Source organism: Macrobrachium nipponense, chromosome 8 (assembly GCF_015104395.2).
Source record: "Macrobrachium nipponense isolate FS-2020 chromosome 8, ASM1510439v2, whole genome shotgun sequence".
NCBI classification, from domain to species: domain Eukaryota; kingdom Metazoa; phylum Arthropoda; class Malacostraca; order Decapoda; family Palaemonidae; genus Macrobrachium; species Macrobrachium nipponense.
In genome coordinates this window covers 3,711,370-3,734,156 of record NC_087203.1, presented here as the reverse complement: position 1 = coordinate 3,734,156, position 22,787 = coordinate 3,711,370, and the positions used below count along the sequence as shown (strand labels likewise).

The following is a 22,787-nucleotide window of genomic DNA, read 5'->3' as shown; positions in this document are numbered from 1 at the left end:
CCTCGTGCGAGCACCCAGAGGGTGTTGGGTATAAAGTACAAGGCGAGTGGAAGCCACTACTCACAGGTCTTCTGCCAATTAGAGGATTCCTTTCCAAAATCCCTCCCATGGCAAGATCCGTCACAAAGGCTAGAGCCGTTACAAAGGTTACTCCTCCTACCTCCCCCTCGCTCTTGCTACTACTACTCGACCTGCGCGCCATCTGCATTCCTGGAATAGACACCCTAGCTTGGACTGGTTAAGGGTGGGGAAAGAAGAAGGGATGGGTTCACCGGGCAACACAGGTCTTCCCCCAGAAAGATTTTTCCTTCGTCAAAATCCCTTTTCTGGGTTCGACCTGTGTCTGCCGGTGAAAAGGTATCAGAGAATTCCCATCCAAGCTTAACAGATACCAAACAAGTATATAAAAGGCAGGAAATTTACTTATTTACTAATTACGCTAAAACTTAAACTATGGCTTAGAACTAGTAATAATAAGATGATATAATAAGACAGTCTAAAAGCATGGTATCTGAAGCAATATACAAGGGTATGTACAGACAGGTCCGTAAAACCAATATGGTCTCAACACTATATATACATTTTCCGGTGGCGGGATGGCAAATGAACCATCCCAACCGGCCCGGAGGAGAGAGGTTGGCAGGGAATACGAGCGAGGCAGGTAGGAAGGAGAGAGTATTAAGGGAAAAGAAATGACCAAAGGCTAAAGGAAGGAGTTTAATAAGATCATCATTAGGGGAGACTATGCTCCCTGCAGCAACTGTTGGGAATTTATAGGGCCTCTAAGTTTTGAGATAGTGGCATTTAAAATACTGCTGGAGATTTCCAACCCGTATATTTCTTCAGGTCTTCGAAATTCATGTTGTGAAAGTAGTTAATGGAGGTAGCCACTGCTTGGATATCATGGACGTGTGGGACTGAATCCGGGTTGGGCTGTTAAGTAGAGTATTTGTTGTCTAATACCTTTAATAGAAATCGTACCACCTTTCTCTCTAATGAAAAGGGGGCCTGAAGATTTTTCGGAAGTCCTGGCTAAGAAGGATTTCAGGGTAACGACAGGACACAATGATGTGTCCTGTGTCAGAGGAATGATTTTCCATGGAGCCCATCTGTTTTGTGGGTCCTTGTTCTTAGCCACGAACCTCCGATCTGGGGATAGTAATACTTCACCCGACGGGAGGAATTCAATATGGTCTGGATTTCTAGAGAGAGCTAAGAGTTCAGATATTCTGGCACCTGAGGCCATGGCCATTAACCCTTTAACGCCGAAGGGATATAATAAAAATCGTCTCCCGTATGCCGAGGGTGTCTCAGAGTGAGCGCCGAAGCGGAAAAAGTATTTTTTTCAAAATATCACAGCGCTCTTAGTTTTCAAGATTAAGAGTTCATTTTTGGCTCCTTTTTTTGTCATTGCCTGAAGTTTAGTATGCAACCATCAGAAATGAAAAAAAATATCATTATCATATATAAATAATGCGATATATGATAGTGCGAAAACAAAATTTGTTCATGAAACTTACCTGTCAGATATATATATAGCGTATTTCTGAAGTCCGACAGAATTTTAAAAACTTCCGACACACGCAGTGGTCGGCCAGGTGGTTAGTACCCATTCCCGCCGCTGGGAGGCGGGTATCAGGAACCATTCCCATTTTCTATTCATAATTTTTCTGTCGCCGGTGCTGAAAACACCTGTTTTCAGTACCTCCGTCTTAGGATTTTGGAAACTTCATTGCCGCTAAGTATCCTAATTGTCTTTTGATTTATTTACTTGGATTTGTGGGATTTGTGGCTAGGCATACGCTATCTTAAATTGATTTGAATTTGATTCATTTTTGCATAAAATATCTGAATCTAGTTAGGCTAGTTTCAGACGGGGTTTTCTGCAAAGATAGGGTGTGGCTACCGAAAGCTTCGGTAGATCCGCACTTGGTATGCACGGAGGGGCGGTATGGTTCTTGCTTCTTTGTTGAGATTTGTCATGTAAGGAGTGTGAGACTTTTGTCTATTCCGTAAGGAAAGACGTATGATTCGTATGTAAGCAATAATCATAAAACATGTCTAATTCCGTAAGGAAGACGTATGATTCGTATGTACGCAATTAATCAGTAAACTGTCTAATTCCGTAAGGAAGACGTATGATTCGTATGTACGCAATTAATCGTAACAAAAGTCAGGGTAGTGAACCTGCTAACCTTCCTGTAGACTTTATTTTGCCTAACCCTGTAGTATGGCCTACGGGCCTATGAATATGTCTACGAGAGGTGCTCGCTCTCCTTCATTGCTGTGAAGTGCTACTTCTGTAATTGTTACTCCTAACCCTGTTCAGTGTTGCCTTCGGGCCCTAAACAGTGTCTGTAGAGGAATTGCCCTTTCTCTGATACTCTTTTGATTCGTAACTTAGAATCGAAAGTGCTTGCTTTAGAGAGTAAAAGTGAAGTGCAGAAGTGCAGTGATACCCCTTGTGTAGTAGAGGGTGCGTCAGATCGGCCTCGTTTCGCCTCTAGGCCGGGACCTCTGCTTGACTCCCAGGACCAGGGGAGGGAGCATGTCGAAAGCTTAAGGAGGGTTACAAGGAACCCCCACCGATCTGGCATGCCTTCGCAGTTTCTGATGAAAATCCCCAGACTGCCAAAGTGCGTGCGCGTGCATGAATCCTGAAAGATTGCTTCTCGTCCTCCGAAGCGTCCTCCCCATGCAGGGGTTGGAGCTTTCGGCAGGACTCGCGCCCTCTAATAGAAGCTTTATAGAAGAGGACGCTTCACGTCCTCTCTCTCTCTCTCTCGTTATGCGTTTCAGGTGAGAAGTAAGAAGGCGAACGTCGCCTGAACTCGTGTCCGTCTTTCCACCGAGAAATACGTAAAAGAAGTCATAGTAGCAGGAAGCTTTTGAGAGCGGACGCCCGGGACGCTCGGATGGACTCCAGGCGCGCGCGGGTGCAGGCCAAGCGCGCGCCAGTGGAGCCACGCGCGCGCCAGTGGACGCCGAGCGTGCACCAGCGCACGCCAGTGTGTCGCCTGGCTGAATGTTTCTGTTGAACTCTTCAAGCTCTTGTTTCAGATTTGGGCCTAAAGAATTTTACCTCTACCTTCGGTGATACCTTCTACCTCACCTGCAAAGAATGTGAAGTAGGCAGTGCTTCGGAGGAAGCTTAAAGTGAACAGACAACTTCTTCTTTGAAACCCAGCAGACATCGGGTTTCGTGAATTCAAGAGGTCTCTGTCAATTAATATTGCTTTTCGCATAGGTGGATGGAGTTAAGGAAAGCTCAAGGGAAGATCTCGTTTGCTCTACCGCAACCTTTGCCATTCTGCCAATAAATTTAAGTTGCCACTACCGCAGTCAAGACTTTGCGATAAGGCAGTTACGGGTTATGTAAGGCTCGATGTCCTGCACGTCAGGACTCTCGGCAATGTTCAGTAGGATTCTTGCAAAGGCACTCATCAAAAGGACGCTCTTCAGGAAAGCGCAAGACAGGACTTCCTTTGCCATACTGCCAATAAATTTTAAACTTTAGCAGGCATTAGTTGTGATACGGGAGAGGAAGCTGGTTGGAGAGTTTCTTCCTCTTCCCAGGATAATTTTGCAAGCTTTTTAGCCCATCTGAAAGGGTTTTTCAGATGATAGATTTTGTTAGTTTCTAGTCAGGACTACGCTGCCGAATTGAACATTGTCGTTCTACCTGCCGTAAGCCCAGTCTCTTAACAGATTCTTGCCCCTTCCTCGTTTGAGACGGGAATCGGAAAAATTAAATGCTCGACTTCCTGGATTACGTTTTGTCAATTCAGTGACTTTCCCCCATTGACAATATACTTTCGTTTTGTCAAGTAAAGTGGGTATCCCCTCATTGACAAAATATCTCTTTGTCCCGTAAATGGGTTAGTTCTCATTGACAAACATCTCATTAACTTGATATTGCGTAAGCGAATAAGCTCTTATTGACAAGATTCGGAAGAGCTCTCATTCGTCATTCGCAGACTCGTACAAGAAATAGACTTGTAGACTGCGTCAATGAACGCTTATGTCCAATAACATAAGAAGCTTGAGCTGACTGCTTCGATTCTCTTAAGTTTTGTTCATGAAACTTGCCTGTCAGATATGTATGTAGCTGTATTTCCGAATTCAGCTATATATATGTCTGCCAGGTAAGTATGAACAAACTTTATTGTGATATAATTTCATATTTTGCCTTGCGTTATTTTACTTCTGGTTGGTTCAAGTCATATACGCTTGCTGTAGTTACCTCTTCGGATGGCAACCGAGACGTCTATTGTCTATTTTAAGGACATTTAATCGTTACTCCCTGCAGCCTTCCAGGAGTTTCCGATTTATCTTTTACCGTTGTATGGTAGTGTTCTGACGACACAAACGCATCTATATATTTAGCGTTTTCTGTTTCGCTTAAATATACCAGCTTGAGAGTCTTTCTGCTCAAAAAATAACGGACCTATTTCTTCGTAGAATAGGGTAGCTGGCAACCCAGACATAAAGTTAAGAGACGACGTTCGTAAGCTGCTGGCTGCTGCTGTCCTCCAGTCCAACCGAGCCAGTAACAGATCGTGCGCTGTCATGCGCTGTAGGTTACGTCTCTCTCTCCTGCGGGATTGACTGACTAACTGTATCTCTGTGCTGACGGTTACGTCTCTCCTGCGGGATTGACTGACTAACTGTATCTCTGTCCTACAATCACGGACTTTAGCCTAAGATTGAGGGGATTTCTTACGTGAATGAATAAACGTTGCATTCGTTTTGCCTTACTATGTTCAACAGAGTTATCTCTTAATCCTTTCGGTGCTCGTTACCGCACGGTATGGAACTACGAGTCTACCGCAACATTGCACTTTTATTTACTCTCCTGCTTAGGCAAAGCGCAGCCTTATTAGGGAAGTAAGCATACTCGGGGAGGGAATGGATGAGCTTGCTGGGACCATTTCCTTCCTGAAGAAGTTTGTTTCCCCGAATAGACTGCAATTCAGACCACAGTTTTTTCCTACCGGGAAACTGAAATATTATTCTAGATCTAGGAATGATTCTGAACATCTCTCAGTGCGTCTATCACCTGAGGTGATAGAAAGAAGGTGCCGGACATCTGGATAGGGTTTCAGATGTCCTGGATCTTAATCTGAAAGAAGTAAAAGCGATTCGGTAGTCCCTCCAGTCCTCGAAACGAGTTTTTGGGAACCAGTGGTCCAGATCAACTCTGATATTCCACAGCTCTCTCATATCTTAAGAAGTATCTTCTCTCGGTCCTTGTTTGAGTTTACGAGAAAGAGCCTATTATAACAACAGGCGTAGAATGTAACGATCCTCTACAGGTTCGTTACAGGATTGCAAAAGTCCGTACGAATCGTCTCGATCGAACGGCAGCAACTATTCACTTCCGAGTGGAATCTTTCTTTAGAAGTAAGTTGAGAGTTTTGTAGACTTTAGGGACGCCCTTTCATTCTTCTCTTCGATATGTTGAGGACGAAGAGGCTTCTTCTTCTCTGCTCCCTTATTCTCGATCCGGGATCGGTACCATTAAACGCCATCCTATGATATTGAACGGGGATGGATGTTTAGTCTCTTTTCCCCTTTTTCAATCGCTTAGGAAATGTAATAAGAGGATTTATGACGTCACAGGGAGCGACAATGACGCTGATCGCCCCATGTTGGCCTTCAGGATCCTGGATTCACAGAGGTCACATACTTCCTAGTTCACTTTCCAAGGACCTTTTCCGAGAGAGTCTGTCTACTCTAACTCGAAAGGTACCTATAACCTCTCCGCTCTGAGTCTGACTACGTTCAGACTATCGAGATGTTGACAGGAATAAGATTACCGTCTTCCATTTCCGTCTGAAGAATGGGATAAGCTGGCAGTCACAACTATTAAAGAATATGCAAATATGTTGTTGACGGCCTTTGGGCTCAGAGATTTGCGTCTGTCAAACAACAAAGCCCTTCACGATCTTTGAGTTCTGTGGAATCTCGAAACTGGCTCACCATCTACTTTTTGTCTCACCTGTTTTCTCGGAGTCAGACACTCGTGCGAGATCAGGCGACATATAGTAGCCCTGAGTTTCTTGTTGACAAAGTCGGTTGTGTTTATACACCCCCGATGATCGTGTAACATGAGACCAGGTTGGACTGTCAGGCATTCTTCCTTCGGGACTGAATCGCCTTTTTGCTCCTCGCTCCTTTCTCCTGGCACCAGAAGCTCGAGTCAGGAGTTGATTCGCTGACGACGTTGGGTTGCGTTGCGTTGATACACCCCCAAGGTTTGCTTAGATTGAATCACCCCAAGGTTTGCTTAGATTGAATCACCCAGGCAGTCCAGACACTCATCCTTCAGCGAAGAATAGTGCCTTATGGTCTTCAGGGTACAGCCTTGCTGTCCTTTATTCGTCTGACTGGTCAACTGGTCGGTCACCTGACTTTAGTACAGACGGACTGACTGTGCATGTCCAGATCGAAGCTTTCAATATGGAACTTAGACGTAGTCTGAAGTTCTTGATGTCAAAGCATTCGAACCTCTCCTTCCTGTTAACTTCTTGCATGTGATCAGGAAGGCCTTCTTCTAACCACCCTAGATACGACAAAGAGGGTTAGTGAAATTTTAAGCCATTGTCACAAGTTTTGGCTTTAGAGAACACAAGGCGGTGTGCTCTCTAAGCCTTCCGTTGTTGCCTAAGAATGGAAACCCGTTTTGTCCTTGGCCAGGAGCTTGGAAGCAAGGATGGCACAAGTTAGTGGGCAGGAGCCAGAGAGAGTCCTGTGCCCTGTCGGGTCTCTCAAGTTTTATCTACATAAAACTCAAGAAAGTCGAAGTCATTCGGGCAATCTGCAGTGTTCCGAAAAAGACCAGACTTGCCCATATCGAAGAACACCCTGGCTTTAGTGTTTAAGGAGTTCTTTCAAAAAATGGCTCCTTCATTTGTGTTTGCACAAAGATTTTGAAATCTTTTTTATCTGCAATGCTCACGAGGTGAGGGCGCGGCCTCGGAAGCATTTCAACAGAGCATGGCACTCAGCAACATCCTGAGTCCCATGTTTTAGCGAAGCAACTCTGTGTTCACTTCACACTCCCTGCGAGATGTGAAGATGGCATATGAGATCTGCTGCTCGCTAGGGCCATACGTGTCTGCAGACACAATCTTGGGGGCAAGAAGTACCACTCATCCTATCCTGTAGAAAATGGTTAGGAAGAGCTCTTAATTTAGTTGTTGAGTCGCCGACAACGGCGACTTCTTAACTCTTAAGCCTTAGTTAAAACACCTTAACTTTGGCTAGGTTGGTCAGGTGGTGATATATATATATATTATCATATATATATATATATATACCTATATATAATATATATAATATATATATATATATTATATATATATTATAATATTATATATATATATCTATCTATATATATATATATACTTTATTTTACTCTTAGCCCTCATGGTATGGTCAATATGGTCTAGTCACGTCGTGGTCTCGCCCCTGTTGACAGATCATCTGAGCACCAGCTATATAGGTCTCTACCTCGCTGGCAACTCTAGTAGCACAAGCAGACTTACGTGGCAGTAACCACGAAGCCAGCTATGCTAACAGGTGGAACCAAGATGTAAATCATCTGCATGCATTTGTTTCCCAAAATCCTTCTATTCTGTCCCTTCCCACCTCCAAAGGTGGGATTCAGCTATATATATATCTGACAGGTAAGTTTCATGAACAAAATGATATTGTTATGATACAATAAAGTTTGTTCATACTTACCTGGCAGATATATATAATCAAGGTACCCACCCACCTCCCCTCAGGGGACAGTGGAAATAAAAATTATGAACTAGAAAATGGGAATGGTTCCTGATACCCGCCTCCCAGCGGCGGGAATGGGTACTAACCACCTGGCCGACCACTGCGTGTGTCGGAAGTTTTTAAAATTCTGTCGGACTTCAGAAAATACAGCTATATATATATCTGCCAGGTAAGTATGAACAAACTTTATTGTATCATAACAATATATCATTTTCATATTCAAATCGCACTGTGAGCAAAACGGTTAAAGCTAATGAGTTAATTTTTTTTGTATTGTACACTAAATTGCGATCATTTTGGTATATAACACATTTTAAAACGATCAAAGCAACACAGAGAAAATATCACAAAATGATTCATGAATTCGTAATGCGTGGACATAAAATTTTTTTTTTTTTCAAAAATTCACCATAAATCTAAATATTGTTCTAGAGACTTCCAATATGTTTCAAAATGAAGATAAATGATTGAATATTACTATACTGTAAGAGTTTTAGCTTACAATTGCAGTTTTCGACCGTTTCGGACAAGTTAAATTTGACCGAATGTCAAATTTTTTATATATATTTAATTTTTATGCAAATATTTCAAAAATGAGAAAAGCTACAACCTTCAATTATTTTTTGTTGTATTTTACATGAAATTCTGCACATTTTCATATATAAAACTCTATGAAACGGAGCAAATATTATGAGAATGCGACGTACGCATTTCGGAGATTTGCGGCGGAGAATCCGCGCGCGGAGGGAAGGAAAGTTTTTTTTAAATTCACCATAAATCTAAATATTGTGCTAGAGACTTCAAATTCATTTCAAAATGAAGATAAATGACTGAATATTACTAGACTGTAAGAGTTTTAGCTTACAATTGCGTTTTTCGACCATTTCGGTAGAGTCAAAGTTGACCGAATGTGGTTTTTTTCTATTTATCGTGATTTATATGCAAATATTTTGAAAATGAGAAAAGCTACAACCTTCAATTATTATTTGTTGTATTCTACATGAAATTGCGCACATTTTCATATATAAAACTTTATGTAACGGCTAATTTAAAATGGTGCAAACATTACGACAATCGCATGTATGATTTTTTGGGAAGAGTTGCTGCACGAACGTAAGGAAAATTTTTTTTTTTTTTTCATAAATTCACCATAAATCAAAATATTGTGATAGAGACTTCCAATTTGTTGAAAATGAAGGTAAATGATTGAATATTACTAGAATATAAGAGTTTTAGCTTACAATTGCGTTTTTCGACCATTTCGGTAGAGTCAAAGTTGACCGAACAGGTTGAAATTTTTGCACTTATCGTTATTTATATGAAAATATTTCAAAACTGATAAAAGCTACACCCATGTGTTCATTTTAGTTGTATTGTGCATGAAATTGCGCACATTTCCATGTATATAACTTTATGTAACAAAAAAAGGCTAATTTAAAATGGTGTAAACATTACGACAATCGCACGCATGATTTTTTCGGAAGAGTTACCCCGCAGATGCAAGGAAAAAGTTTTTTTTTCATAAATTCACCATAAATCGAAATATTGTGCTAGAGTCTTCCAATTTGTTGCAAAATGAAGGTAAATGATTGAATATTACTAGAATATAAGAGTTTTAGCTTACAATTGCGTTTTTCGACCATTTAGGTAGAGTCAAAGTTGACTGAAGGTTGAAATTTTGGCACTTATCGTTATTTATATGAAAATATTTCAAAACTGATAAAAGCTACAATCATGAGTATTTTTTTTTTTTTGTATTATACATGAAATTGCGCACATTTCTATACATAATACATTATGTAACGGCTAATTTAAAATGGTGCAAAAATTATGTCAAAGTGACAAAATAATTTCTGAGATGTGTCATTGATATTTTTAGTACGATAAGAAAGAAATTCGCGCTTGCACGCCTGCGTAACAATTGTAAACAAAACAACGCCAAGGCATGTGATTCAAAAGTTTTCGCCTGGTAGGCCTATAAGTATTTTTCCGCGAATTTTTAAAAAAACTTTTTTTATCGACGTACCATACGTCCAATCGGCACCCGACAGACAATTTATGTTGAAGTTTAATAAGTCCAATTGGCGTTAAAGGGTTAATGTATGTCTGTAGGTTGGAAACATTAGCTAGGAAAAAGGTTTGGGGATAAATGAGTGTCAGGAGTTAGTGAGGAAGTTGTTATATAATTTTGCTGTAAATGTGTTTGCTAATGAGCTGTAATTGATTAAAAAATGCTAATTTTTTTACGGTGCAATTTTCAAATTTTCCAACCTACTTATGTTGATGTTTTTTATTGTAGCTAAGTAAGCTAGCAGCTTCAGGTTTGCGTTTTCTTTTAGATTCATCATCTGTCGACCCAATGGCATCAACTATATTTCCTATCATTGACCAATTTTTTTTCATGAATTATCCCGAAAATAACACATATGAACACGCCAGCGTGTCGTCTGTGCACTTAAGGAAAAAAATTTATTGACGTGCTACGCATCATCAAATCATGTGCTACACATCATCAGATCATGAGCTACGTATCATCGATTTCATGAGAGGGTAAAGGGAGATAGTGGGATCAGAGCTGGATGGTGTAGATGAGGTAGTGAATGAGATTTGGGAGGATAGTAGTGAGGGAGATAATGGGTATCTGAATGAAAGTGGTTTGGAGGAAGTGACTGACGATAATTGAGATTGTATGAGGGTCCTCAAATGAGATCCAGGGGGTCTGTATCCGAGCATCCTTGGGTATTGCGAAAGGTGATTTAGTGTGGATGTTGCGAGTGTAAGGAGACGTTGTCAAATGAAATGGGGGAGGTAAAATGGAGGAGTAAGATGGTAATTTAAATTTGACAATGTATTTGAGAGAGAGAGAGAGAGAGAGAGAGAGAGAGAGAGAGAGAGAGAGAGAGAGAGAGAGAGAGTGGCTGGTTGTTGGCTCTTTAGGTTGCTTGTGTTCATGTGAATGGATAGTTAGCAAGTGAATTGCTCGTTCGGCAAGGGGTTGTTGTGTCTGTTGGGTCGGTCGCAGGTTCAGTCTGTTTTTTCGAGTCAGTCTGAGATCAGGGCCTGTGATGGTCAGATATAGTCGACAGTGTTCTTGGAAGACAGCATTGGATGGTCAGTTATAATGTGTGTTTTCTGAAGTTGGTTTGATTTGCTGGTGATATTGTATGCTAGCAGCTTGTTGTACCTATAGTGTTGATTTTTGCTGTGCTTGTGCATTGGAAGGTTGTTGAGCTTGTGAGTTTCTGTTGTGTTGTATGTGAGTTGTTGTAGTTGTGAGTTGGTGGGGGTTGTTGTTGGTGAGCTGTTGTGATTTCTTGATGTTGTTTGTGGGAGGTTATATATGGACTTATAGTGTTGTTATTTTGATGTTGTTGGTGTTTGTCTGTGCATTGATTTGTTGTGTTGTTGAGTTATTGTATGGTTGTAGTACTTGGTTGTTTGTTTTGTGTTGCAATTCTCGGTGGTTGTTGTGTCGTGACGACTGTACCCAGTGGACAGCACAGCTGTCGAGTAAAGGTAACGTAGAGGGGAAAGTATGGCCGAGGGTCTTTTTTGAGAGGCGGTATGATTAACGTAACTGTGGGGAACTTTGCTTGTTTTATTTTTAGCTTTGATTCCACCACATTATTATTACTAGACACTCTATGGTGTAGTAGTCTCTTTTACAACTTACTCCTTACAATATTTACTTTTCTGGGCTCAGCTCGTGTCGGCCTATGAAAGGATCCTTAATATCATTCTTTCTAGGTAAAATTATCTAAAATTACCAGAGAAAAAACAAAATTAAGAAAATGTCAGTAAAACTGACTCGCTCACTCTTAAAAAGAAGTGTCGGTATGGTAATAGGGGCGAGTGGGGAACACTACCACGAGACAATCACCAATTAGAACTTCCAATCAGAATCCCCCCAAGAGAGAGCTGATACCAACGGGCGATGCAGTCGCTACTACTACTACTAGAGACGCCACGGACAGCAGCGCCCCTAGCGGACATCCTTAATTTTAGCGCTAGCGTCAAGACGCATTATTTTCTGTGCTGTGCTAATTCCGGGATTTATCTTATTCACCAACATGGAACGCTCTGCTATTGCAACGGCTAAGTTAAGTAACTCATAAGTAATGTTTTACCACATTTTTATCTTCCGGGTACCAGTATTTTCCTCTTAATAGGTCATATACGGTTCCCCGGTTGTCTCGTGGTGGCGCCATGCTGCCTCGTTAAGAATTCCCGGTCCTCCATACTGGGACTTCTTATACTTATGGGCTTACTATATTACGTTCATTGTCTTTTACATCGAGTTTTAGCTAGTTTAGCCCTCCTACCATATCTCTTAGTTTGGTATTTAGGGCTATTATTATTATTCCGGCCCAGCATCCCGGCTCTTGCTCTTCATCGGCTATCGCTGGCTCCGAGTAGGCTTCTGTTTCTTGGAACAGTCTGCCTCCTCCTGGGCTTCTTTCTCTTTTACTAAAAGTGTCTTTTCCATCTTTTCGATGTATATATTTATTATATTTAGGGTGTTAGGCTAGCCTAGGTGCTTGTTCCTTGTATTGGTACAGCCTGGTTCACGTGGCCCTCTCACGGTTGTGTTGCTCGCGGCCTAGGCCACTTGCGGTCACGTGTTCCATCGCACCTTACCCTGCCCCTGCCCTCCCTTTCTGGTATAGGGAGGGGCTGGGGGACCCCTTGGTTGTCATGACAACCTCAGTCGCCTTCTCTCTCTCCCTCTCTGAGGTGGCCAGGGGTTCCTCCCAGCGGGGGGTATAGGGCGACCACTCATGAGGTACCGGGTCTCCGAGCGGGTAGTCGGTGAGGCGGGGAGGAGTAGGCCATCCCTCCCCCCTCTCTCTCTCCCGCCGTGTTACGCCGAGACCTTCCTCCCCCCCTCCCCAGTTGCTCAGCCACCTCCCTCGCTATAACGAAAGGAGCCTTCCGTCGCAGCCGGGGCACCTTTGGTTATAGATTACTGGCTCCGCCAGCGGGCGGGGTGGGCACTACTAGTGGTCGGTTGCTTGCCTACTATATCCTTACATCTCTCCCCCGCTACCGGAAGGGAGCTTGCTTCTTACCCGTGCACTCTTCTAGTAGACGGGTGGAGAGAGGTTTGTATTATTATTATTTTAAGGATATACCCTAATTTTACAATGAATTGTGTAATGTTATTATTATATATCTACCATCCCCGCCATTTTCCGTCGTGGTTTCCAATTACCACCACTCCTGGTTGGTTTCCTTTTGTGTCCCCGCCATCAGCGGAGCTATAGCCTAGGGCACACAACCAACCTGGTTACCACACGTATTTTGGCGGGGCTCTGGTTTAATCTAACTTTATCGCTCCGGCACCAGCGGAGCATCTGTTAGACTGTAAGTGTTTTCCTGGTACTCATGTATCTTTCCACTTACAGGCTACCAACTGTCAGGTCCCAGCGTGCAACGCGACGTTGTACGACCCCTGCGGCCACGATGAGTGCAGGTCTCACGCCCCCTGTGCCACGTCATACAACGAGATGATCGTCTGGCACCCAGAAGCCTGCGCCATCTGCTACGACCTAGTCGGTCAGCTGGGAGATGGGGTAAGTCCATTATAGGCTTCCTTATCATTTTACTAACAACTCTTAGTCATAAGTTTGTTAACCCCGTTCCGCCACTAGAAGCTCATCTCGCCTTTCTTTCAGGCTACTGGTGTGAGGGAAGTCGCCCTCGCCACCCTGAAAGCGTGGGTGGGCGGCTTCGGGAAGAACGCCGCCAAAGGCCAGCCATACATTCTGGACAAGAAGCTGGCCGTCCAGATCTTCCCTGCGGGCAAGTCAACTGGGTATGTTGACCCCTTGTCCGCGGCCCCTCTGATAGCCTCCATCCAGCAAGACCTCCAGCAATCCTTTGGGGTCGTAGCTTCCCAGGAGTCGGTCCCGGACGTCGCTGCCTGGACCTAAACATCGAGCCCATGGCGGTAGGGGTGGAGGATTTGTTGGTTGAGGTAGGTGTGTCGGGCGCCCAAGGTCTTTCCTTGGGTGCTCCTGGATCTTCTCCTGTCCCTTCTTCGAGTGCTTCTTTCCAAGGCTTTGTGGGATCTGAGATCCCTACCCGCTCTCCCGCTCTCTCTGTACCCCCAAAGGTGAAGGGACAGAGAGAACCGAAGACTCTGGCTAAGACAACTTCTAGGAAGTCGTCTTCGTCTTCTTCGGCTAGGAAGTCTTCGACTTCCTACGCCGACGCGGTGAAAGCTAAGCCGAGCTCTTCTCACTCGAAGAGCTCTAGAAGCAAGGCTTCTAAGGAGAAGGCTCGCGCTCCCGCCGAGCCAGTGCCTTCTCCCGCCTCCACCGCTTCCACTCCGGCAACGCCGGTAGGAGGAGCAGGGCCTAGCACCTTTGATCCCACTGCTTTCTCAGCAGTGGTGATGCAACAGGTGGGCGAGCTGGTTGGCTCGCAAGTCTCCGCCCTGGGGACGAGATTCGAGCAGATGTTCGCACAATTGTCATGCACTCTGTCTCAATCAGGCCAGTCGATACAAGATCTCTCTAACAGGGTTAGAGAGAATGAGGACCGAGTAGCCGGGCTATCTCAGGTTCCTCTTCCAGTCTCCCCAGTGCCAAGCACTGGCATTCTCCAACTCCCGCCATACGACTCTCTGCCAGCTTTCTCCATGGAGAACCCATGGAGAGTAGCTGCCTACGCTCCTTTTAAGGATGGGATGATCTCTATCCCGGAGTGTGGAACTCGGAGGATTGAGGACTTCGAGTTTTACCCTCCGGGTCTGACGCAGCCTTTCATCGGTTATGCTAGGCTGACTGTAACGGCTCTGACTAGGGAAGACAAGATCTCTAGAGAGTCTGTCCTATACAGTAGAGATCATGCTCAGCGGGAATGGGTTCACTGCCTTGAGGACTGGGAGTGCACGAACACTAAACTCCAGGCCTATAAGAGTCCCTTTACTATTTTCGCGACGGAAGAGGAGGCTTCTCTTCCGTTCGCCACGAAAATAGTAGAGAAGTCCCTTCAGGCAGTCCTCAAGGATGAGCCCATCCCACAGTTGAGGGAGGCGGAGTCTACTTCTCCGCTCTTCCCGGCTTTCGGAGAATTGTGGGAGAACTTGCCAGCTACGTTCACGCTTGGTAAGCTCAAACCGGACTGCGCCATGGACCAGTTCGGCGAGAAGCTGCCAAGGCTGCCGGATTCCCTAATTCAGGCAGAGTTTGATGCGCGAACCAGGTTTGGCAGGTCCCTCAATTCCCTTATAATTACGGAAATGGCTGCTCTCTCTTATGCCACGGAACCGCTGTTCAAGATTTTGGCAAAATCTCAGTTCCAGACGGTACTAACAGACGCTTTCGACTTCTTCCAGGCTAGGAGGAATTGCCGAAAGCATGTTCTGCAGGAGTGTACTATTAGGCACGAGCCGAATAGACTCTTGGCTTCTAGCATGTGGGGAGCGGATCTCTTCCCAGAGTCCGCTGTTAACGAAGTGCACCACGAAGCTGCTAGGCTCAACCAGAGCCTTAGAGCTAGGTGGGGTATTTCCTCAAAGAGGAAACAAGAATCCGTCCCCACTGCTGGTAAGAAACCAAAGAAGGCTGGTAAGAGGTTCCAGCCGTATCAGAAACACCAGCAACAGCAGCAATTTGTGCAGGCTGTCCCGGTTACCCAACAAGGACAACCTGCTAGTTCGAAACAGAACCAGCCCATCCTCCTGTTGTCCCCTCAATCACAGCCGTCCACCTCCTACGCAATCTCGCCGGCCTTCAACCCTACATATGAGGCTCAAGGCTACAAACAACCGAGAGGTAGGGCGAGAGGTTACTTTCGTCAGCGTGGCGCAGGAAGGGCGACAAGGAGCAGGCAGTTCAGAGGAGGGCGTGGTGGTCAACCCGCCCATCAACAATGAGGCTCCCCAGGTAGGAGGGAGGCTGTTCCTCTTCCGCCACAGGTGGGGGTTCAGCAATTGGGCACAGAGCATAGTGTCCAAAGGATTGGGTTGGAGTTGGATCAAAGATCCTCCTCCAATCAAATCATTCCACCAGATACCATCAGAGGAATTGACAGATTACGCGGAAGAACTCCTTCAGAAAGGAGCTATTGCGAGAGTCAAGCATCTAAAATTTCAAGGTCGCTTATTCAGCGTGCCAAAGAAAGGCTCAACAAAAAGAAGGGTAATCTTAGACTTGTCAAAGCTAAACTCTTTCATTCGTTGCGACAAGTTCAAGATGCTTACCCTCTCGCAAGTAAGGACCTTACTTCCGCGTGGAGCCGTCACATGCTCCATCGATCTTACAGACGCATACTATCATATCCCTATAGCCAGGCACTTCCGCCCATTCCTAGGTTTCAGGCTAGGAAATCAAACATTCTCATTCAAAGTGATGCCCTTCGGTCTGAATGTAGCCCCCAGGGTATTCACAAAAATAGCAGAAGTGGTTGTACAACAATTGAGAGCTCAGGGAATCATGGTAGCAGCATACCTCGACGATTGGTTGATCTGGGCACCAACAGTCGAGGAATGTCTCAAAGCCACCAAAAAGGTAGTTCACTTTCTGGAACATCTGGGGTTCCAGATAACAAATCGAAATCCAGACTTACCCCGGAGTCTCGTTTTCAGTGGCTAGGAATCCAATGGGATTTGTCTTCCCACAATCTGTCAATTCCAGTGGCCAAACGGAAGGAAATAGCAAAATCTGTCAGGCAATTTCTCAAATGCAAACAAACATCAAGGAGAAACCAGGAGAGAATCCTAGGGTCCCTTCAGTTTGCTTCGGTAACAGATATCCTCCTGAAGGCAAGGCTGAAAGATTTAAATCGAATTTGGCGATCAAGAGCAAACACCAAATCTCGAGACAAGTTGTCAGTAATCCCACAGATCCTCCGCAATCAACTCCGTCCTTGGTCAAAAGTAAAGAACTTAGCCAAGAAGGTACCCCTTCAATATCCCCTACCAGTGTTAACCATTCACACGGACGCCTCCCTGTCCGGGTGGGGGGGATACTCTCAGTTCAAACAGGTTCAGGGGACTTGGTCAGTTCAATTTCGCCAGCTCCACATAAACGTTCTGGAAGCAATGGCAGTATTTCTTACCTTGAAGAGACTGCTTCCTCGAAGAAGGCTCATCTAAGGCTAGTTTTGGACAGTGCAGTGGTAGTTCATTGCATCAACAGAGGAGGGTCCAAATCCAAGCATGTGAATCATGTCATGATAGCCATCTTTGCCTTAGCAAACAAACACAAATGGCATCTGTCTGCCACTCACCTGGCAGGAGTAAGAAATGTGATAGCAGACGCCTGTCCCGGTCAGTTCCTCTGGAATCAGAATGGTCTCTAGACGACGGGTCATTCCAGTGGATAAGCCTGAGAGTCCCAGGTCTCCAAGTGGATCTCTTCGCCTCACAAGCGAACCACAAGCTCCCTTGCTATGTGGCCCCCAACCTGGACCCTCTGGCTTATGCCACGGACGCCCTGTCGTTGGACTGGAATCAGTGGAGAAGAATTTATGTTTTTCCTCCAGTGAATCTTCTCTTGAAAGTCCTAAGCAAACTAAGGTCTTTCAAAGGGATAGTAGCTCTGATTGCACCGGACTGGCCCAAGAGCAACTGGTATCCTCTTCTTCTGGAATTGGGCCTCCGACCTCAACGGATCCCCAATCCCAAGCTATCACAATCAGTACAAATGAGGCCTGTGTTCGCTTCCTCAGGAATTCTCCAGACCCTAACTTTATGGACTTCATGAAGTTTGCGGCTAATAAAGATGCTAATATTGATCCACAGAATATTCTCTTCCTAGAATCAGATAAGAGAGAGTCAACCATTAGACAATATGACTCAGCTGTTAAAAAATTAGCATCTTTCTTGAAAGAATCGAACACTACAACCATGACAGTTAATCTGGCTATATCCTTTTTCAGATCCTTGTTTGAAAAGGTTTGATGCAGCTAGCACTATTACCACTCATAAATCGGCTTTGAAGAAAATCTTTCAAGTAGGTTTTCAGATAGATCTGACTGAATCTTATTTCACGTCTATCCCTAAAGCCTGTGCTAGACTTAGACCTTCCCAAAGGCCTACTACAGTTTCATGGTTCTTAAATGATGTCCTCAAACTAGCTTCAGATACTGACAACTCATCTTGTACATTCATAATGCTCCTGAGGAAGACATTATTCTTATTAAGCCTAGCCTCAGGAGCTAGAATTTCAGAACTGTCGGCTCTATCCAGGGATGCGGGTCATGTGGAATTCCTCCCATCAGGAGAAGTTCTACTTGCTCCGGATCGTAGCTTTTTAGCCAAAAATGAGGATCCTCTTGCAAGGTGGGCCCCTTGGAAAGTTATCCCACTTCCCCAGGATCCTTCTCTCTGCCCAGTATCAACTCTTAGAGCCTTTCTATCTCGTACTTCTTCAAGATCCTCAGGTGCTCTCTTCATGAGAGAAAAAGGTGGTACTTTGTCAGTAAAAGGTATTAGGCAACAAATCCTTTACTTCATTAAACAAGCCAATCCTGAGTCATTTCCAAAAGCACATGATATCAGGGGAGTAGCCACCTCAATTAATTACTTTCAACATATGAACTTTGAGGATCTTAAAAAGTATACTGGATGGAAATCCCCGACAGTCTTTAAACGTCATTATCTAAAGTCCTTGGAATCTTTAAAGTTTTCAGCAGTAGCAGCGGGAAACATTGTTTCCCCTGATACTGTATAGTAGTCGTAGTATAGATCCAGGTCTCCTTTCTACCTACATCATCCAACATGCCTCACCCTATCGCCATGCTACTCGGATATCCTAGCCTTAGCCGCTGAATCATATAGTGGATTGTCCCTTATTTTTTTGCTAGGGACATCCACACTTGTACTGATAGTGTACTTCAGTGTACCTACCCTTATTTTTATGCTAGGGTAGGACACAATGTGTTTGTATATTTTGCCACACTTGTACTAATGATGTACTTCAGTGTACCTACCCTTATTTTTATGCTAGGGTAGGACACAATGTGTTTGTATATTTTGTAAATATTTTCAAGTAAATCCCTTTTGGTTTATATTACATGCATCACTGTAATTTACTATAATTACCATTTTAAGTACTTTAAGATTACTAACGTTCTGTTATTTTACTGTTTAGTATAAGTTAGTTTAAGTGCTTAGTTTGTATGCTGTAATTGATTTACTTATATTATATCCATCATTTTACACTGCTTTTCATTTGTTCCCTTTTTTCCCATCTTGTCTGTTTCTCTGGTACTCTTTCATAGGCCGACACGAGCTGAGCCCAGAAAAGGGATTTTGACGAAGGAAAAATCTATTTCTGGGTGATTGGCTCGTGTCGCCCTATGAAACCCCCCCTTTATTGTTTTCCCCCCCTTGCAGGACAAGATGTTTTTAGATTAAGGATGTCCGCTAGGGGCGCTGCTGTCCGTGGCGTCCTCTAGTAGTAGTAGTAGCGGCTGCATCGCCCGTTGGTATCAGCTCTCTCTTGGGGGGATTCTGATTGGAAGTTCTAATTGGTGATTGTCTCGTGGTAGTGTTCCCCACTCGCCCCTATTACCATACCGACACTTCTTTTTAAGAGTGAGCGAGTCAGTTTTACTGACATTTTCTTAATTTTGTTTTTCTCTGGTAATTTTAGATTAATTTTACCTAGAAAGAATGATATTAAGGATCCTTTCATAGGGCGACACGAGCCAATCACCCAGAAATAGATTTTTCCTTCGTCAAAATCCCTTTAATAAACTTTTGGGTAGGCTGCCACCATCTGTGGTGTTTGTAACACACCATCAGCAAACAAAAGGGATTTTGACAAAGGAAAAATCTATTTCTGGGCAGTGACCTGTGTCGCCCAGTGAAATGTTCCTTTAGCACTCATTTCTAAGGTATTAATATTGCTAAATATACCAGAGAAAAAAACTATATGGTAATGCCAGAATATTCTGGCTCGCTCACCTTTATTTAAGGTGTCGGTATGGTATCTGGGGCGAGTGAAACCACTACTAGAGGTCCCCTGCCATTTAGTCTCTTCCTTTCTCAATATCCCTCGTCTACAGAGGAGCCGTTCTAGGCCCCCACTACCCGCTACTGCTACAACTAGCACTTTGTTTACCATTCCTGTAGATAGCACCCAAGCTTGGGCCAGATAGGGTGTGGAAATTAGAGGGTGGGTTTCACTGGGCGACACAGGTCACTGTCCAGAAATAGATTTTTCCTTTGTCAAAATCCCTTTTCTGGGCCTAACCTGTGTCGCTCCGTGAAATAGTAACAGAGAATTGGCCCCACCAGCTTGGAAAGTTAGTGTAGATAAATTACTGTAAGGAAATTGAAACTTGAATAATTTATTAAATACTATTTAATAAGGGTTATTTATTCTGTAAGTACTTAATAAAATTCCTTAATAGTACTATGATGATTTTAAATGATATCCTTAAACTACAGTCCTTATCTACTAAACGGGGTTGTATAACCCAACATATAACATTAAATGAATCCTACACCACTATACAGGAATTTATTTACACATATATGCAACCTGATATCCATATGTACAAGTAAGAATGATCATAGTACAATCCAGGTGTCAATCAGGATAAAGTGTGCAACCCAGTAACAACCGAGCTAAGGTCAAGAATGCTAGCGAGGCAGGTAGGAGAGAGAGATGTAAAGAGAGACATAGGCTACTTAGATTAGTTATTACTATGCTATGCAGTGCCAGGGGAAACTGTGTTCCCCGCTGCCACTGCTGGGAATTTAAGGGCCTCTAAGGATTTTAGGTAGTGGCGTTTGAACACTGTCGGTGATTTCCAGCCTGTGTTGAAAATAATTAACTGAGGTAGCTACCGCCCTGACATCATGTGCACGCGGAATTGATTCCGGGTTGGCTTGTTTGATAAAATATAGAATCTGTTGTCTGACTCCTTTTAGGGAGATGGTCCCACCATTTTCCCTAATAAAAAAGGGGCCTGAAGATTTCGTGGCGCTTCTGTTTAAATAGGCTTTTAGTGAATTAACGGGACATAAGGACAGGTCCTGAGGAAGTGGAACAATTTTCCATGGGGCCCACCTATCTTGTGGGTCTTTGTTTTTAGCTAAAAATTGACGATCTGGGAAAAGTAATTCTCCTGATGGGAGGAATTCAATATGGTCTGGTTCCCTGGAAAGGGCCGACAGCTCAGATATTCTAGCTCCTGAGGCCAGACTTATTAGGAATAATGTTTTCCTTAGGAGCGTTATATAAGGATATGACTCGTTAACAGTGTCCGAAGCTAGCTTAAGGACATCATTTAAGAACCAGGAGACCGTTCGAGGTCTATTTACCGGTCTAAGTCTAGCACAAGCCCTAGGAATAGAAGAAAAATACGAATCTGTGAGATCGATATTAAATCCAAATTGGAATATTTTCCTTAATGCCGATTTGGTTGTGGTAATAGTACTCGCTGCTAACCCTTTTTCGAACAAGGTTCTGAAAAAGGTTATTGCCAGATTCGTAGTCATGGTTTGTGCTTCTGTGTCTTTCAAGAAGGTGGCTAGCTTCTTCACTGCTGAATCATATTGACGCAGTGTTGATTCTCGTTTATCTGATGCTAGGAACCGGATGTTTTGAGGATCAATGTTGGCATCTTTCTGTGCTGCAAACTTCATGAAGTCCATAAAGTTAGGGCTTTCTGAATTCCTGAGGAAGCGGACACAGTCCGCGTTTGTACCAACTGCGTCAGTCTCGGATTGAGAATCCGCCGGGGCCGGAGTCCTAATTCCACCAGTAGAGGGAACCAATTGCTCTTGGGCCAGTTGGGAGCCACTAGTGCGATCTGACCTTTGAAGGTTCTGAGTTTGTTCAGAACCTTCAGTAGCAGGTTCACCGGAGGGAAGAGATAAATTCTCTTCCAGATATTCCAATCTATTGCCATAGCGTCTGTGGCATAAGCCAGAGGGTCCAGGTTGGGAGCCACATAACATGCTAGTTTGTGGTTCGATTCCCTGGCAAAAAGGTCTACTTGAAGCCCCGGCACCTGTTGGCAGATCCATTTGAATGACTGATCCATTTGAATGACCCTCCGTCCAGGGTCCACTCTGACTCCAGCGGAGTAGTCCTTGACAGAGCGTCTGCCACTACATTCCTCACTCCCGCAAGGTGAGTGGCTGATAGGTGCCATTTGTTCCTGGCCGCTAGGGCAAATATGGCTATCATTACGTGGTTTACATGGCTCGACTTGGAGCCTCCCCTGTTTATGCAGTGGACCACCACCGCACTGTCCAATACCAACTTGATATGGATTTTCTTGGCTGGTAAGAGTTTCCTCAGGGTTAGAAACACTGCCATGGCTTCCAGTACATTGATATGTAGCTGGCGGAATGACACTGACCAGGTCCCCTGTACTTTTTTTTGTATTGTGAGTATCCCCCCCAGCCGCTCAAGGAGGCGTCCGTATGGACTACTAGGGCCGGCGGAGGAAACTGCAGTGATACTGATTTAGACAGACTCTTGACTTCTGTCCAGGGGTGGAGTCTCTTGCGTAAGATTGCCGGGATCTGTGATACTTTGTCCCGGGATCTCTTGTTCGCTCTCGATCGCCAGACTCGGTTTATGTCTTTTAGTTTGGCTTTCAGTAGTACGTCCGTAACTGATGCAAACTGGAGTGAACCTAGGATTCTTTCGTGGTTCCTCCGGGACATCTGCTTGCCCTTGACATCTGCCTGGGACATCTGCTTGCCCTTGAGAAATTGTCTTGTGGCCTTGGCTATTTCTCTCCTTAACTCCTGGACTACTGTTTCTGCTATCTTTGTAAATATTCTGGGCGCTATGTTGAGCCTGAATGGCATTACTTTGAAGGAATAAGCCTTTTTTCCTAGTCTGAAGCCTAGGAAGGGGCGGAAGTGTCTTGCTATCGGGATATGATAGTAGGCGTCTGTAAGATCTATAGAGGTGGTGACGGCCCCAAGGGGAAGTAAGGTCCGCACCTGCGAAACGGTCAGCATTCGGAACTTGTCACAATGAATGAATGAGTTTAGATGGGACAAGTCTAGGATT

The 22,787-nt window shown here is 44.2% G+C and overlaps 1 protein-coding gene across 2 annotated transcripts in view; it reads left to right on the top strand.

Moving 5' to 3' along the window:
* LOC135222587 (enoyl-CoA hydratase domain-containing protein 3, mitochondrial-like) overlaps nt 1-22,787 on the top strand; it is a 184,799-nt gene that overhangs the window by 56,899 nt on the left and 105,113 nt on the right. The window lies entirely within an intron of this gene.